The 16,999-nt window shown below is 31.7% G+C and overlaps 1 long non-coding RNA gene across 1 annotated transcript; it reads right to left on the bottom strand.

Moving 5' to 3' along the window:
* On the bottom strand, positions 1 to 990 carry LOC149058190 (uncharacterized). The gene is made up of 3 exons (XR_016190599.1): positions 900 to 990; positions 226 to 376; positions 1 to 143 (listed from the first exon to the last, which is right to left on the bottom strand). It is a non-coding gene; the product is annotated as an uncharacterized LOC149058190 (long non-coding RNA).
* Between the last annotated feature and the right edge of the window lie 16,009 nt (positions 991 to 16,999).

The following is a 16,999-nucleotide window of genomic DNA, read 5'->3' as shown; positions in this document are numbered from 1 at the left end:
GAATTGTTTTTGGAAAAAGGAATTAAGCATTTTTGGCGAATCACCCTGTGCGCGTCGTTGTTATTACTTATTTTATACCTCGAGAAATTTGCATGTGGCTCGTGTCTAATACACGGTATATAAGTTTTCGTCACCTATTATTCCTGTTACAAATTCGCAAACAATCACAAACAAAATAACAACAATCATTGTCGGTTATTGCATACGAAAACGCTTTGTACACACCCGAGTCTTAAATAATGTGGTGGCGTTTATACGTCAAAATTATGTACGTTTGTGTGTGTGTGTCGGCGAATAGGTCCTACACATTTGCTGTCATGACATAGATATAAAACAGCGATGGCGTGGCGGTCGTACAGTCATGGGTTAGTCGTCGCTGTCAATCATGAAATGAGAACGGTTTAATATTATGTACTTTTTGATATAAATAACTATATTATATTATACTGCAGTACTATAGTCTAAATATAAAATATAGCACTACACCGCACTATTTATACAATATACACTATATACAGTATTACAGTATATACCTATAGTACCTATACGCGTCCAATATTGGCGTGTTTCACTCGTAGAGCACGAATGCGTAATGTTCAATTCTAAAAACTATGTATATTAAAAAATGGCAGGTTAAGTAGGTAATAAATATTATTATTCAAACTAATAGCCCTATAGCAGCCAATGTTTTATGTAAAGATAATATAATATGAGAAAAATATATATTAATATTATGTTAATATATTGAAATCTTAAACATATTTTGTAGGTTATATACTATAAGGTTATAAAACAATTATATTCTTGATATTTAGAGTGATGTAAATGTGAGTGCCGCCTATGATAGAATTTTAAAGTGGAAAATCGAAAGCTGATTTGTTGTTGACTATAGTACTTACATGTTGGTTACGAGCGATGATCGATGACTGAACAAACGCCTAACGAGCGTTTTTCATTTCGATATTCGATATATAATATTTTTATTTTAACGTATTAATAACAACTGCATCGAGACCGAGGGTGTGGTGTGTATTTCATATTATGCAATATCTCGGATAGATATAATAATCGAATATCTTTGTGCGCGTAACACTGAAAAATCTGAAAATCTGGACGACGGCAACGACAAAGATAAATATTATCATAGAATAATATAGGTAACATAATAATATAATATAGGTGTCATTATAAGTTATAACAATGAGATTAAAAATAAAAATGACTACCTACGTTTACCGTTTCCATGTGGATAGACAAAAAAAAAAAAAAATGAAAAACGTTCATAATAAAAATAAAACATAATAATATATACACACAAATGCGAGTGCGTTCAATTTTTTTCAAAAATACTATAGAGAACTCTATCTGCATATTATGATTTGTAATTTGTATAGTATATTATATTGTTCGTGTTATACGAAACGTAAAAATATATTTTTGTACGGCGGTGTTATGTATGCAGTACGTATTATAATTTATAATATATATAGGTCATACATACCAATGTATATATACATTGTCTTTGCATGGGATTTAAAGATTTGAAATAAAAAATTTTTAAGTAAGTATGTTATGCCATAATATATATATATATTATTATTACATTCAATATTCATACAACTTTATACTCTCACACCGAGTTATTTTAGACTGTGGATTTTTAAAGCGATTTCCAGTTGACACGCCCCCCCCCCCCAACCTGCGGTGTATATAACACTCATAGAGGCGTATACGAATTTTAAGATTGCTTTAGTACAATATATTATATAATAATATATACGAATTCACTGTGTACAAAAAGCAGAATTATATATATATATACATTATACATAATAAGTATGGTATATGTATACACAATAACATGTAGATCTGCAGGAGGCACCGGTGAGCTTAAACGATGATTTATTCAAAAGCCTTTGGCGGCGGTGTTCGTAAACATTTACCGTTTAGTTATTAAGGCAACGCATTTTCGACTAGTCGTTGGCAAAGTTGCTGTCAGACGGAGACAGCGAGACCCGCTGCACTGTGGCGGCCACGAGGAATAGTGGTAACTGGTATAAAACTCATCTCCGTATTTCTCTGCAGCAGCACTCAGTCGCACTCTGAAAAGGTGTTAAGAGAGCGTCGGATATAATGTATACGAATAAATTATAACTTTTATTATTATTTATTTTATTTTATTTTTATTTTTTTGACAGTCGACAAAAAATATGTTTTCGAGATTCCAACTTTAAAGTTTAAACTAACTGGGGTAAAAAAACAACAAAAACGTATTTATTATAATAAACCTCAATTGGCTTTTACGTCAACAGTATACGTCGAGCGTTATACCTACTATCATTGTATCATTTGTATCATAATTTATAATCATTTATTAAATACATATTTTGTACCTATTACCTATATATATATTATATAAAATACACGCAATAAAATATAATATGAAAAAATCTTCAAGTAGTGGAGTTAATAGCCAAACCATGGTATAAAACTTTGCGATTAAAAATTATATAATCTAGCTATAACAGGATTATCGAAATCATAAAGTAACAATGTGCAATATTAATATAAGAAGAAGAATTATAATTATTATCATAGTATGATATTAAATTAAATTAAATGTTTAAATAGTTATTATAATAAATATACTTTCCTAATAGAATCCTATATTTTTATTATTAAAATTAATTACTTTTGTTGTGTTAATCAATCGCATAATTTAAGGTCATTGCGTTGACATGAAGTCATGAACGAAGGATTAAATATTTTAAAAGTTATAAATCGGAGTAAGGCTTTGTCGGAACACTTGATGACGATATATTTCTGATTAAATTTGAGTTGTGTGTAATGTGATATTCAAGTTTAGAATGAAATCGATAGCAAGTGGTTTTATTTTAAATGCACACGTCATATTTCTACCAGAGAAAAAATATTTACTACGTTGCTTAAGTTAAAAAAACATTTCTTTGATTTCTATTCAACAACTATTGAATGGTTTACAATGATTAGTTAAACTCCGCGAAAATTCGATAAAGTACGTGTCGACATAATTTCCAGGTCACGGTCGTTAGTCGCTTTGAATTATACCCAATTATTGATCGATTTAAATCACTTTAGTTTGCATCACAGGACCAGATACCGCCGGTATACCTAATATATGTAATTATCTCGGGCTCGCTTAGATATTATGTTATATAATAAAGTACTTCCCATATCATTATGTTTTATTTAAACACACGTCGATACGATACAATAATATTATTATAGGTATAAAGTATACCTCCGATACACATAATTAGTTTTTAATAACAGTTATTACGTATCGTTTTAACAATGACATTGATTATTGCGGAAACAAAAATAAAAATAATTTCATCGAACAGGTTTTGGGGTTCCGTTTATGAAATTATCATGTTTGAACAAAACAATATTAAATAAAAAATTTAGTGAATCGAGCTCATATAGGTAAAACGCGCGCGAATATAACAAACAGTGCAGAAAAATCGAGTCTCATAGACCGCGAGAAGTCCAATATTAGGCAATAATGGACACGAATCACTCGGTCGGATTGAAGGTTGAATCTAACTATCTAAGAGAAGCTCGATAAACTTATTAGGAGTGGTCGAAGCCTCGACTCCATTTTGTATTGATTTTACAATATTGAGTGTGTTTTTTGTGTCTGTGTACAGGATAAGTTGTCGAAATAATGCTTCGATTTTCAACTTTAGTAGCATTTCCGGTTGGAAAGTGAATCTAGTTGGTGCATTGGGAGGGCAAATTTTGAAATTCCCAATAGTTTTCAAAAGCACCGGGAAAATCAAAAAAAAATTAAGGAAAAACGGGAATTTCGATTTTAGATATTGGTGTAACTCTAAAACAAATTACCGTAGACACATGACATTTTAACTGAATGTTTATTTTTGCATTTTCTATACACGATAAAATTTCAGAATATTTCAAATCTTTTTTAGTTATTTATAGACATTTGAAATTTTTAATCTTTTTATTTTTTCATTTTTTATGAATTACAATAAAATCTTATTCATTGAGTAAAAAGCTTCAAAATTTGATACAAGGCTCCTAATATATTGTCACAATGGTAGTTATAAAATATTATATAAATATATATATATATATATATCTCCCTTTATATAATATATAAAAATATATATAGCCCTTTTTTTAAAAACCACTTAAAGTTTAAATTTTGAAAAAGTTTATTTAATTGAAAATTTACTAATTCTTTGGTTGTTAATAATTTATAAAACGTTTAACTTTTATAGCTAGGGACTGAAAATTAAAAACAAAGTTTCACGTAAGTAGTTTATTTCTGCTGCTGCTTCTGCAAAAATTCTGAAAACTATTCAAACACAGTTTTTTAAGTTTAAATTTGGATAAAATTATATATTAAATAATTAAGAATAAACATTTTAGTTATAGTTGTAATTTAAAAATATTATTCATGGGTACTTAAATTTCTAAAGTATACTTTATATTCTAATATTCATAGCTAATGTCGTTAATGACTTATATTAATACTTTATAATAAATTGTATATACAAAATATACATACCTACTATGAAGGACTGAGTGAGTTGGGTTGTTGAGTACATAATGAATATGATTAAATTTAATTTATATAGGTATCTACATTTTTATTTTTATTTTTTGAAATAATAACAATATAATAAATTAATATAATATAACAAATCCTAGACTGATAAACCGTCTTCACTCAGAATCGTTATTCGTATACAATGATATTATATCATTGACTTCAAATTTAATACCATCCATTACAGTAACCCACTTGTAACCTACTGTACAGTTGAGCGACATCCATTTACTTACCCGCTCTTTAAATATTATAATTTATTATTTAATTGAATGAATTAATAATATAATTTATATGAATAAAAATTGTAATTAACTGGTTTAAACATATTATCTCCACAATTTATTACTTATAATAGTATAATATTAATAGTTATTTTGTAATATATTATTATGACTCCGATGGTTTGATTATTAATAGTATATTAATATTTTATGAGTAATTATAAATAAATTACACATATTATTTAATGTTAAATATAAAAAATAGGTTCCCATATTCATATTATATGTAGAGTGGGTTCTTTTTTAGGAGGGTGGGAAAATCTTTGGTTTTTATTATTCGGTTTTGTGCAGGTAATAGGTACTAATAGGTAATGTACACGTATAAGTATAAGTCGTGCACGTATACTGACAGTAAACAAATCGTATAGAGCTTTAGACTAGATTGAGTATAATAATATTATTATATAGTAGTAGATTAATCGCGAGCTCCAAATTACCTTGTTAATAAATTAAATGTATAGGTTTCCTATACCAATAATTTATTTTTAATTATTATAATACTATACTATAAACGATGCGCATTTTTCTCCTGTCGTGTAAACGTAATCGTAGTAAGTAATATTTACGATTTAAGGGTTTTAGTTCGTGTTAAAAAAAAAAAAATAAAAAACTTTCATCATTTTTTTCATATGACAACCGACTGTGCATATTATGTACATAATATGTATTATGTATGTTATATGTACCTAAGACCTAACCTACTTCATTGTCGTCTCGGCACTCTGTACATTATACTGTGCACACTGTACATTACACATTCACATTGACTACACACACATATTCGTGTGTTGCATAATACTATATAATAATATGGTTTATCCACACAAACACATACACTTACACGCTGCAATATTATACGCGTATGGTTTTATATTATGTTATTATTGCTATTATGTTTCCACGTTTTCATCACCGTTCTGTATGGAAATCTTATGATATTCTTGCGGGCTGCAACGAGTTTTTGTAAACGGCTCCTCAAACGCGTTTTTCACAGTTCGTGGAATGGTTAAGCTTCGGGTATGAAGTTGTTTTCCGTCATGGTGTTTTATACAGGTAGGTAGTAGATACTAGGTATATAATAACGAGTACCGCACATGGTCGCAATCTCGTAGAACATAATATTAATGTACCTACCGCATATGAAACGTTGTCATTTTTTTTTTTAATTTTTTTTTTTTAAATTACGGTCTCGTAAATTAATTTCTCTTTTATTTATGTTTATTAATGTTACTAGTATTATTATTATTATTATTATTATTATTATCATTATTAAATTATATTTGACGAGTACGCGAACCGCAGCAAACGGGTTTTATGGTACGCACAATAATTATTTCTTCGAACAATTTGTTATTGTACATAATATTATGCGCATTTTATGATTGTGCACAAGTTATACCTCTCTCGGCGAGAGTCACGCGCATTGCAACACATAATAATAATAATAGTTTAATAATATTCGACGAACCACGCACGCGAGATGTGTGTGTTCTTGCGGCGATTTATTTCGTATATTAACCGGCGCTTTTCTACTTCTACACGCGGTGCACGAACAACACACACGCGCAAAACTTATGCTCCTCTCCGCGGCACGTCATGCGTATGTGCGAGGAAATCGCGATACGAATACCAATGAATATTATGTATGTATAGTAGTCCGCTGGGAGTCTACACTCTGCTGCCGTACACGCACACGCGAACTCACCCGATCCATATACGACTTATGTAATATAGTTATATACCACCTATGTACCTTCTGCTATACCGCACGCTATATATACATCATGTGCATAATGTACGACATAATAGTATTATATTATATTATGTACGATACGTACGTACTTATATATTACATATATGACCTGTTGTCGTATTGGGGAGTGTGCAGACTTCGATGACGAACAATATCGCGAGTAAGAAGGAATAAAAAATAAAAATACGATATAGAAAAAAAAAATATATAAAATTGCTGCGTCAATAATAATAACATAAACGTAGAGGCCAATGTAGAGGTGCAAGTATATATTATTATATTTTCATTAGGCCCTAATTTGGCCAAGTATTTGATAATGATATATTAGGTATAGGTGGCGAATAATGGTGAAACATGACGTCATAATGACATGTTGCCCTTTAGTTCTGTATAGTTTTATCATGATTATAGTTATCTTTATAATATAATGTGTTTGTTTATTTAAATGTTTTAGATTGGTAAGTAATTGACCTATTAAATTCCATGTTAATGGCTTTGTTAGATATGGGGGTTATTATGATTTGAACATTGTAGTGATTAGAATTAATTGTTAAAATGGCCCAAGTATTGTTACATATGTACCAAATCTAATATTAAATTTATTTTACATTTTTAAGGATTAATTATAACAATTCTCACCTATCGACTATAGTATACAGATTTTAATAACTGAGAAATTGATCGTTCGAATTTTAAATTAGACGCATAAAATTAAAAAAAAAACATGATCCATTAAATATTTTGCAGTAAAAAGGAGGGGTCGTATTTGAAAAATAGAAGTTTGTATCACCCCACAGGAGTACAGAACAATCCTCAAAAGTTGTACAAAAAAAAAATTTCAAGAATTTGAAAAATCGGTGTTTGAGAACACTAGGAAATCAAAATCAGAATTCAAATAAATTCATTTTTGAAGGAAAAAAATAGGGGTGAACGAGCTTGGTGAATCACCCTGTGTATTATGTGTGTATGCACGGTTCGTCGGTGAATAAACCGCAAGGAATGAAGGAAATACAATATAATAATAATATAACACGACGTCGACCGGATGGCGTGCACAGCGGTGCACAGTGTGCACACTCAAGACCCGACCACCACACGACGTTATACACCTATATATTATAATAAATATATATATATATACTGCAGTTATACATAGTGTTCTGTTTTACGTATACATATAGAAATCACACGCACTCGCTTGGGGCATTATGATATCCTCTATATTATAATATCTGTATACGACGATATTGTTTTCATTAGCGTTTTATTATACTGTGTTCTACTGGCTTATAATATAAAAAAAACGCAAAGAACGATCGCGTTTTATACGTATGCGTTACGTTCGGATTATGCGCGAGTGTTATTGTATACTGTGTAATATATTTTCTATTATGATAGAAAAAGGGATGATTATATTAAATAATAAATTAATATTATTTAAAATACATAATATTATACCGATAATACTTGGCGGCTTCCCGGATACGCCACAGTAACGGCCCGGTCAAATATCTCTGGTTCCATTTTTTTATATATATTTTTTTGTCATCCGACCGGTTTTCCGACTCATTTGTTGCACCAAATTCTATAGTTTGCAGTGTAAATAACTATATCATGTGCGTGTTCGCGGTTAATGAGAAACGAGCAAGGGCGCTTTTTATAAATTATAAATATAAATCTGGTATCGGATAAATACTGATATCGTGATTTATACGCGGCGGCGGCAACAGCAGTGAAGTGTATATAATATAATGTATATAACGTTGAAATATATTATACATACGCCGCTCGAATAGTAAATTAATTGATAGAATAAAATGGTTTACAAGTAAGTTGTATCCTGCTCTTAATGTCGTTCTATTCTTTTGAGAACGCGGATCATTATCCTAACAATTGATTGAAAAATGCATATTTTTCTTGTTGAATAGATCTTTCTGTATACTATAATTTTTTTGGAATTATGTTCCTCCAATTACAAATATGGCGCCATGCAATAATACAGCAATTTATTGATTAAATGTTTTTGCAATAATGTTTAATCCTATTATAAAATAAGAAAACTACCAATCTTCATTCCATCCTTCCTTCCTCTTAATTCGTTTAAGTAAATGTTTCGGAAAACTTTTCCTTTTATAATTAGCTAATAAGTAACAACATAAAAACTATAGAAACATTACAAATAGGAAATTTAGTAAATTATATAAATTGCAATATTCATTTTTCCTTTAAATAGTATTTAAAATGTTTTTTATTATCGTTAAATCATTAATATAATTACATTATATAATCATTTAAATATTTTACACATAATAGTATCTGTTTAAAAATTTTAATCACAAACTGATCTCGACGGGGATTAACTCCACTTGAGACATTGAGACATGAGATAATGAGAATAATGAGATAAAAATAATGTTGAGAATTATTTGAGGCTGAGGAGAAATTAATATTGTAACACAAGTACCACACTTTGAAATGATTATAGTATGTGTATAGGTACACGTAACATATAGGTACCGATTTATCGCGTGTGTTCGTGTCATAAGAGTGTAAATCGAGTAACAAACAATTTTCGTATATATTGTGTATTATTATGTTATATAGCGTACTTGTTATCGTATATTATGATTATAATATAATATGTATAACGGGTGTATTACAAGGTACGTCGTAGCTTGTGACTTATTGCTTATGCAGCAGCTGCCTTATAGTGATGTTATTCGTATACGGTTTGAAAACTGATTAACGTAGAGGTTAAAATCACTGATGAGTTACGAATTGTACTTGGTAATTGAAATCTCATCGTTCCATTCAATGGGTATAGGTATAGTGAGTGTATACACATAATGAAATGGACAGACAGACGGTGGTGGGCAACGCGACGCGTAGGTCTCTAATCTCTATATTATTATACTCAAAATAAGCCAATAATTGTTCTTAATCCTTATTATAAACTACCTATATATGTATATATATTAGTACTAAATAGATTATTATTGTAATAATGTATCCTAGTGGGTAATTGATACCTGCTGAACGACGCTATGCAGGCAATCTAAACTGACGACGACGATATTTCGTGCGGTCTATTAATCAATAATTAAAGCCGACTAAAATCCTGTACTACGCAGTTTATAGGCGTTAAATTATGTCGCAAAGTAGTGAAAACATAACCGTAAAATCCATGAAGTATGAAAAATTCAATTACAGTTTTTAATCGTTAAACGAAACTAATTTATAACCATTGCAGACGTGCGTGAAGTATAATTGGTCTCTCCATGGCATGATATCTGCACAAAACTTGTACCAATATTTTGCAACTAATTCGAAACTTTATAGGCAACATGCATAGAAAAATATGCAACCTTATATTTTTGTCGAAATCACTTTAACAAAATTGGAAAAGGAAATTCATACAGCCCTCCCCTCTTCCCATAGTATCATATAGATATGTATGTATATGTATATATTTTTTATATTTTAGCATGCGTTAAGGTATATTAATATACAGAATTACTGTATTAAATACTTTAACCAGAATGAAAAATTTAAGTCTTACAACGTATATTATAGTTAAATAGTTATATATTAAAATGCTTTCAAAGTTGTGATGCGCAGCCAGGTAGGTTAGCTCCGGTAATAATTACTAATTAGACGGTTTTTGTACACAACACACACACACACACCATATTATACACGTATAATAGTATAGAAGGTATATATAAAGGCCTTCGGTCGTCTTGTATTGTGGTGCAACGCTGCCTCATCCACCAGCGTATTATATGCTGCGCACGGAGCACTTTGATCCCAATTAGTGTTATCCGGCTAAAATCTCGCTTTAGACACGAGGTCTTTGATCAACTTATCCTCCTGACCCTCGTAGATATAATAATATATAATAATAATAATAATGATATACACCCGGCGGTGGTGGTACTATTAGTCTCCACCGACTTCACCGAAGTTTCTCTCATCAGCGCTTGTATATATAGATTTAATTTCACCTCAATATATATACATGGCTTCTTGTTTAGACTCGCAATAACCGTTGCCGCGTATCATCATAGATCGAAGGGCGCTTGCCCTAACCATATCCCTTCGGCAACGCCTCATCTTTGCGTCCGTTGATGCACCCCGCTCCACCAATGAATCCCTTTTGCGAGTAATTCAATTTATCATCGCCTGCAAGAACAAGCGTGATGTATATACAGAGTGAACCGTGTATATATATTATAATCTAATATAACTACAGATGCAAATGTAACTCACGCGTGTAAACACACACACACACACACACAATATATATATATTGTATATATTAATATGTTATATTTATGGCGGCTAACCCTTAATGACTCTTCGATGCAGGCAATTCACTCATACGCGAGCCCATCATACAGCAGCGACACCTCGTATACTGCATACATATAATGATAATATTATATACTTTCTTCATATAATAAACATTTATTATTAAATATTATATATACGCACACTTAATAATAGTTATTTATAATTTTATACCAAGTATATTTAGAAAACAGGCCTCTAAATTTCAGTTTTCGGTGGTTACCTAACACTTTTCTTAGTGTCTCTGCCTAACACGTTCTTTTTCACTGTCTTTCTTCACACCGTAATGCCACCAAAAACAGTCCGTGGTTTGATTTATCAAATTTATCTAGTCTATAATGCATTCGAACAACGGGTTTGGACGAAGCGAATTAAATAGTAATTGCCCGACTTTATGAATACGAACACGAAGTGTCAGGACTCAGGAATTTAAAAATGAATGAATGAATTAAAATAATACAACAGGTAAGACTCATTCTGTATTTATAGATAACATACTGTAGATAAAATAACAAAAAGTTGAAAATTATGAATAAAATTAAGTAAAATATTATTATGACAATAGAAATAATAATTATGTCAACAATAACATGTAGACAACAAAACTACATAAAGACAATATAAAATCAAATAGGGAAGAATAGGTTAACTTCCTTTTTCTTAGCATTGGAATATTTGTAAATAAATAACGAGTCAAGTTGAATTGAGAAAGGATTGGAAACGGCGATAGTTCCACGAGAGGACAAGAAACTTGAAAGTTACTTTGTATAAATGTTTTACGAGCACCAGTTTTACTTAAGATTGATTAGTTTTGACAAAATCACAAAAATACCTATCGACCCTTCTATCTCCTATAATAAAGATTTTGCACACGAAAAATAGAAGAGTTATCTCTTAGACGACTATAAATTTAAATAAAAAGGCACAGAACTAGAGAAATTTTTTCTAGACTTGCTCCAGTTGACATTTAATCGACCATTTTTTATTTCTATCCAGTAGGTTCCTATGAAGCCAAAATCAATCACTTGCTCAATCCGTTAATCAGCTAATTAAATATAAAATATACAATCAATATTGTTAATTGAGTTAAAACTTGCCTAATTATTTGGAAGATAATTATTAATTGTTTAATTTATTATATATGCATAGTTAAAACCGCAGAAAAAGTGTCTATATATATGATGAAAAGACGTTAATAAAGTAATAGCCTATATAATACCTACTATGTCATCTCGGTAATAATAATATGTGCGTTTATGATATACGAGCGCAGTGGTGTTATATTATTATTATTATTATTATCATTATCATCCCGGAAACTACTCGCACGAGAGTAGTGGCGAATACCGTAAATTATAATATATGCGCGCGCGCTCGCGGGGAGCACTGACCCAAACCGAAAGTCGCATTAACGCGGTGTGCGCGCGTAACATGTGTATACGTTTTCCGTTCGAGTTGGCCGCAAATGCGGTCGACCATCGCAGCCACAGTCACCGCAAAGGCGCGCGAGGGACGTCATCGGGGTGGCGTCGTGGGTCGTCGTGGGTCATCGGTCGTCTTCGTCCCGAACGTAACTCTTTTCTCGTTTTTTTATTTTCTAAGTATCGTTAAATAACTGCACGTGCGTATGTACCTATACTATTTTTATTACTCGAAAAGGGGATAGAGAGAATCGCGTAGTTTTTATTGTGTATCCCATCATCGTTATATTACACATATAATACATACTGCAGTCGATTTCGGTCGTTAGTTCGTTACGCACGAAGATAAAACAATACGCGACTTATATATGGAGTGCTTTATATTATATTATGTCTACGATGATACGCGAATCCACAATTCAGGTCTAATACTGCTGTGTGGGCTTTTTATAAACATTTGTCTTCCCGCAGGCGACCTACTCAGACTGAACTCAGATCGCACATCTATTTATATATATTATTTAATGTGCGCTATATACCAACGGTGGCGACACGGGTAGGCGCCTGCAGCAGCTTACCCTATATATATATATATATATATATATATAGGTTCAGTGTATCATAAATATATAGGTATACATACACACAGGCAGTGACGGGGCCTTAGGGGATTCGCAGTGTTTCCAACGCAAATTAAAACTTTCGTCTGTTTCTTCAAAGGCGATAGGCGATGCCGACGCCGCCGAGTCTCGAGGGTAATAATTGTGTTATAAGGCCGGAGAGCTCTGCGAGGAGAACCGATTGCCGCTATATACGTATAGCTGCTGCAGCGGTCGGGTGAGCAAGAGACTGCACCAGTAAGATTCACAGTCATTATATATATATAATATTATTATATTATATATGTATATATGCATCATGGACGATGTCGCCACCGTGTCTGTCCTCTGACTTTGTGCATATATATATATACGCTTTTATTCATACCTTCTCCGCCGTCTGCCCTCAACGTATATATATACATATATACACTGCAAAAGGGAATATGAAAAGAGTTTTGCCGCCGCGAGTGCAAAAACACAACAAGCGCTCTCCTCCACCCCCTTCCCCACAATCTTACTTCTCGCTCACTACATTCTCTGTTTCTCATTCGCTCACCATAAAATATATTATACACAAGACCGCACGAGGCTCTTTGCAGGCCCTCGTCGGATACTTAACGAAAAAGCCCGGTTAAATAAAACCCGCGACGACCATAACGGCTCTCTTTCTCTCTCTCTTTCGCTGTTCTCGTTCGTATATTCCTTCCTCCCTTCCGCACGGCCGACCACCATCATCATCGCCGTTAAAGGTGCACTCGACGACGAACACGTTTCCACCCGGCGAGACCGCACGAAACGCATTTAACGCGTGCGGGTCTCGGTCGTCGAGAACGAGAAGACAATTATTATAATATTAAATGTTATGAGCATATACGACGCGCTATACCTGGTACTGCTGCACATGTACGTACGAGTACCTACCCCGCCGCCGCCACTGACGGGAATAATAATTATTAACACAGCCACTGCTGTATAAGCAATAATATTATATTATATATTTAGGTACGTTGCAGTGTTTTCCGAGAGGGCTGACTCTCGGGTAACCCATAAACAGCAGCCACTTCAGCCACCACTTGATCCCCCTCGCCGCGGCCCCGTAATTATACACACTGCAATAACATCATTGCAGGACCATATGTATACACACATAATGTATATAGTTACATGTATTGTTCACTATTATTATGCACCGTGCGCGACGCGTTTAAAATGTTTGGATAATGTGCTGCGATACCGTAATAATCCGTAATATTATAGTTGTACACCGCACGTATATGTTATATATTATTGTATACCCACTTCCAAACTTTTTGAACACTCTATATTATTGCATATGCCATGAAGCCACAGGCACGTCAATCGCGTGGAGGTTTTTTTTTGTGGTAACCGTAATCATTGGAAAATTAAGTGAAAACAAATGATATCAAATCAAATTTGAAAATACGATTTTCATTGTCCACGGCAATCAAGTGTTTTATAGACAGATATATAATTGGTAAACTTTATATTATTATATTATATACACTTTTCCAGCGATAAACTGCTATAAACTTTACCAATCTAAATGTATTAAAGGCTTTAGCTCTGGACCATTTACCATATTATAATATAATACTGAGTTTTTTTGTTTAAAAAATTTTTCTTATTATAATTATTACACTGTATATTTATGTACATTCAGAGCAGCTCATCATAAACACGTCGGAAATGGTGAGACGCCATAGCTTTTTAAAATTTAAATCTCAAAGTGATCAGCTGTTGCTTAAATGTCATTATAACTTTTATATATTTATTAATCACGTATGAACATTTTTTTGATTAAATCCTGTAAATTAAATTACTTACGTATATGTTCGACGTTGTAGAGGGAGTGCGCAGGTAATTGAACTGATTGAGTGAATTGTATATTGTACAGTTTTCCACACATGCAGTCATTTAATGGCATTTAATACTGTCAGACGTCAGTTGTTACATACTTAATAATTATTACATTATATACCTATAAAAAATTCCGTATCACAAATAAGCACGTATTTGCGTTCAAACAGCGAAAACACAGATCTCACGGCGTGGAAGATCACAAACAATGTCATTATCTTGTTTAAAACAATACGTCACTATATTGATCGCGTATTTTAAGCATACCATATCTATGGATAAATGTAAATTATTTTGTCGGTCAACTATAGATATTCTGTTTACCGTGTGTGCGCGTGGGTTTTGCCTACCACGCTGGCTATAACCTGTGCACCGGTAACTTATATTTATCGTTATTATATTTTAAATTATATAATTTCCTTGGTTTAATGATTATATAAACAACACTGCAGTGACTGTTCGTATAAATCATATTTATCGTGGGACATTATATTATATGGATATAAAATAATAATACCTTACACATGTTTGGTACTTGAAGGGTCAGTCGACTATTCTGATATACTTAGCCAAGTTAATTTTAAAAACCACCCTTCTAGCATCGATCATTTAAACATATCTTTATACTCCATTTCATCACTAAGTACTCCCTTAAGCCTTAACCGATTGATTTCCCTTTCTATTTAATTAATGTGATATACGCTATTAATTTGTTTGGAAAAACGTGTGTTTATACATATATAATATCCAATATGTGTTGAGTGTATAAATTATTGGTCTTTTGGACCACAGCCCGTTCTGTAGTAATTAGGAAAATAATTATAAATACTTTACCAATGGATTTACGGTATTTTAACGTTAAGTGGATTTCAACACACGGTTAATTGTTTTCTCCTCTGACCCATATACAACATAACAATTTTGTGTGGCAAGCCCTTGTATAAGTGTAGAGAATTGATCTATTATCAGACTTATTTATTTATCTATGTTTGTAAACATTGGATTTCAATATTTAAATTTTCTACGATATATGTGTTTTTGAAATTATGATATTTTAAATAGGTACTTACCCACAATTTGATTAAAAATTAAAATATCTTAAAAAAAACGTTAAACATGTAATACAATGTACTAAATGGGCCAATTTAGTGTAATACAGTAACAACGCAAGATTGGTTCTTCTGAAAGCAAATTTGTCGCGTGCGTGTGTGTCTTTATGTAGTTCAGAAGAATAAGCAAATAATTTGTTGACATCCTTGGGCAGTTATCGATTACTTAGACATTTTTCAAGCTTTAGATTGAAAACAAGATTTTGTTTATTTTAATGAAATAAAACGAAGATTGCACGGCGTTCTGGATAGGCTATTTAGCTACATCACTGTTGAACAATATTTTAATATTATGTAGAATATAATGTTAATGTCTAAATAACAATATAACGTCTCTTGTATCGCAATATGTTTCAGTCATCTTACAAATGTGATATTTATTTTTTGAGAAAATATTTCAATAAAAAAATTATGAATTCATAAATTTTTATTAAATCACCAAACTTATAATTACGGTGTAATGTTTTTATAAAAAGCATAACATACTTCAACCTAACTACCTTAGCAGTGGCGTAATTACGGGGGGGGGGATTTGGGTGTCGTATCCCCCCCATGACCTTTAGATATTGAAATCAAATACCTCGGTGAATTAATATTATTATAAATAGCCTATATTTTATACTTTATAGAAATAATACAAAAAAAACAAATCCTTTATGGTAGTTGTATATAAATACTTCGTACCTATATTTCGTTTTAAATGCAGCCACGTAAGTTTATAAGTATCACTATTGAAATATGTTTTGTGTAAGTTTTGAGTTTGTTTATGCATATTGTAGTGGTACAAAAATAAACCACCGAGCAGTAAAGTATTATTTTATAGTGGATCGAAAGACTATTGTCATATCTGTCCTATCTTATTCTATTCTAATATTTTTCCGTAGTCCTATTGAACTAAAAATAACATCGATTTGTACACTTAATCGAAATTTATTCCACATGTCTCATGTGTACATAAATATATTGCTCTGAATTCTGAAAGGTGCT

Source organism: Diuraphis noxia, unplaced genomic scaffold, assembly GCF_037042655.1.
Source record: "Diuraphis noxia isolate RWA-SAM2 unplaced genomic scaffold, SU_Dnox_SAM2 contig0002, whole genome shotgun sequence".
Classification (NCBI taxonomy): domain Eukaryota; kingdom Metazoa; phylum Arthropoda; class Insecta; order Hemiptera; family Aphididae; genus Diuraphis; species Diuraphis noxia.
Note: the sequence above shows the minus strand (reverse complement) of the source record. Positions and strands in the feature narration are given on the sequence as shown.